The 2,720-nt window shown below is 35.7% G+C and overlaps 1 long non-coding RNA gene across 1 annotated transcript; it reads left to right on the forward strand.

Annotated features, from left to right (window-relative positions):
• Nucleotides 1-1,187: 1,187 nt before the first annotated feature.
• LOC118035955 (uncharacterized) lies at nt 1,188-1,871 on the forward strand. Its single transcript, XR_004685283.2, has 3 exons — nt 1,188-1,456; nt 1,648-1,700; nt 1,806-1,871. It is a non-coding gene; the product is annotated as an uncharacterized lncRNA (long non-coding RNA).
• The last annotated feature ends 849 nt before the right edge of the window (nt 1,872-2,720 follow it).

A 2,720-nucleotide genomic window follows, 5' to 3' on the forward strand; every position in this document is an offset into this window, starting at 1 on the left:
TACCACGTCCACCAAAAGCACTACTCAGTATTTTAGCCATATCTCATGCTCTACTGATCCAAATGCTCTAACATTGTATGGGTGGAAAGAGGGGATGATTGTCGATAACTTTTATGAAGAACACTTTGCCAAATTTGGATTGAATCAATGTCATGTCATCTAGCCAAAATGCTTGAGTGCTGCAGTCCACCAAGTCCACTACATCAATAGTTGGCCACTACATCAATAATCAATTACCAAATGAATAGTTCCAAATTTTAGCCTATAAAAGGAGGTATTTGCCATTCATTTAGGCATCTTGGTTCTTAGATCAAGATCATGTTCTTGCTCTCTCTCTTTATATTTTTGTAATGTTTAAGTTTTGCTTTCATTAATCTCTTGTTTATGCTCTTTATTTTCTTTACTATACTTAGTTAACTTATATCATGTTTATGTTCTTATATTGTTTATTTATATTTTTCTTCTTCATAATGTATAGCTAAGTTTATCATGTTAAGGTTAAAATGTTTCATTAATGGTGTTAGGATAAGTATAATATAAACTCAATATGGACTTCAATGCTTATATCCTAAATAACTTGCTATTAACATGTATTATCATTTTTATCTTATTAATTCTTAATACTTTTCTTGTTAAATGGTTAATCTAGATTTGTGTTGTATAACACTTGGTACATCAAATCCTTGATCCTTCATAGTCTTCGACCGACATCGTTATTATGAGAGGAACTTGATTTGTTGTTAACATCATGAATACCTGATAAAATTTATATTAAGTAAATAAGATGATTAATATGATCATGTTGATAATTTATAAAGAGTTTACACCTTACTTATCTCTAATACTATTAATGAATCCTCTAACCTTAACATTTGTTTTATCATTGTTTAATCTTCACATTAATCTTACAATAATGTAAAATGCTTACAATAATTTAAATATGCATTTCAACTTCTAAAAGAAAATACAAAATGGACTCGGGAACACTATTGGAAGGTTTCTAGGCACGGGAACAGTGGCGGTGCATTTGCTCCATGTGCCACTTCCACTAGCAGTGTATGGGCTCAATGAAAGGCCTTTTAGTTTATCTGCAAATCTCTTTATTTTATATATCAATGAACTTTGAAAACATTAAATGTTTTCTCCAGTATTGCGGGAGTTCTTTGAATATCTGTGCATAAATATCCTTGTGTATTGGGGAATATTTAGGAACATTTTGAATGTTTCTGTGAAGCACTGTCATTGATGTGTTACAGGAGTGTCCTCTTTCGTTTGATGGATGAATACAAATGGTTGATATTTTCTTTTCCAAATCCATTATATACACAATCTTGGGTTTGTCTTCCTTCAATCTTGACTTGTAATTGGTTGCATGCAGTTTTGAATTTGCAAGTTCCGGTGGAACATTCTAAGGAAGTCAGTGATTGTAAGAATTTGATCAAGACCTTAGTTATGGGTAATAATAGATCCTCTCATAATACCATCCTTGTTCTCTTTCAATGTTTTATGATGATGATGATAAACTATAGAGTTTCAAGCACCATTTGATACTACTCAATGGAGATGAATGCTTCTGAATTATGTTTCTAATTGTTAATTTACCTATTCTCAGAGAACTTAAGAATCTTTGGGTGGTTATGTTTTTAGAAATGAAGACTATTATATGGAGCATCACTCATGCACATTTGCCACGATCACAGGTTTCTGTTTCAAAATTTAACCACATTCAAAAATTGCTTTTCATTTAACATTTCTTTACGTGTTAGCTTCTTGTTCTTTTTCATAGCTTAATTCCATTGGTTTAGGTTTCTCCTTCCACGCATGGAACACATTCTCAAGTGCTTGTTTCACCGTCTTCTAGCTTAGCAGCTTAGCCACTTCCACTGCGAGGAAAAATCCGAGAGACAGTGGGATCTGGAATGATTTCCTCCCTTCCTCCCTTCCTCACCACTGATGACCTACAAAACACCCAAAATCGCAATAAGCAGTCGATTTTAGTTTTCTTTTCTCCCCAAATATGGTTCCTTTGGGTCTGTTTCTTGGTTTTTTTTTCTTTCCTTCTTTTTCAAATAGCAGATCTATTGTGGAGGAACTAACACTAGGAGGAGGGAGGCAGTATTGTTGTGATGGGGAAGGAGACACTACTGCACAGGAAGAGGGACATCACTACTAGGGAAAGGGACAATGTGTGGCTTGTTCGTCATTGTGGTCAACGGTGAGGGAAGAAACGGGGGTCTTTAGGCAGCTAGATCTCCTATGAGGACAGCGCTGCTGTGGCTAACGGTGAAGGAAATGGCAGGGATTTGTGGGCTGCTAGATCTCCAGTGAGGACGGCGTTGCTACAGCTGATGAGGGAGATTGTGGATTTGTGGCCGCTGAAGCGGCAGTGGAGATGGGAATGGTTATCCGGTCGGTTTCGGGTTGGTCAGGAGAGAACAGGGAAGATGGTTATTATCTTGTAATGGTGACATGCAAGGGATTTTCATAAGGGAGGTTTTTTTCCTCCTGTTAAAGCCGGTTGGAAATGAATGTAAAAGGGATATGAAAAGTCACTTTTCTTATCTCTTAATCTATTTATACCCCCCCTTAATTATCCTAGGTCTTGTTTGGCTAGTTTTGTTTTAAATCTTAATGCCCTCTTGTGTTCTTTTGTGACCATTTCCCCTAATCAATTAGTCTTGGATTTTTAGGGGTTTGTTTTGTAATTTTTTTACATGCTG

The sequence above is a fragment of the Populus alba genome, chromosome 16 (assembly GCF_005239225.2).
Source record: "Populus alba chromosome 16, ASM523922v2, whole genome shotgun sequence".
Classification (NCBI taxonomy): Eukaryota; Viridiplantae; Streptophyta; class Magnoliopsida; order Malpighiales; family Salicaceae; genus Populus; species Populus alba.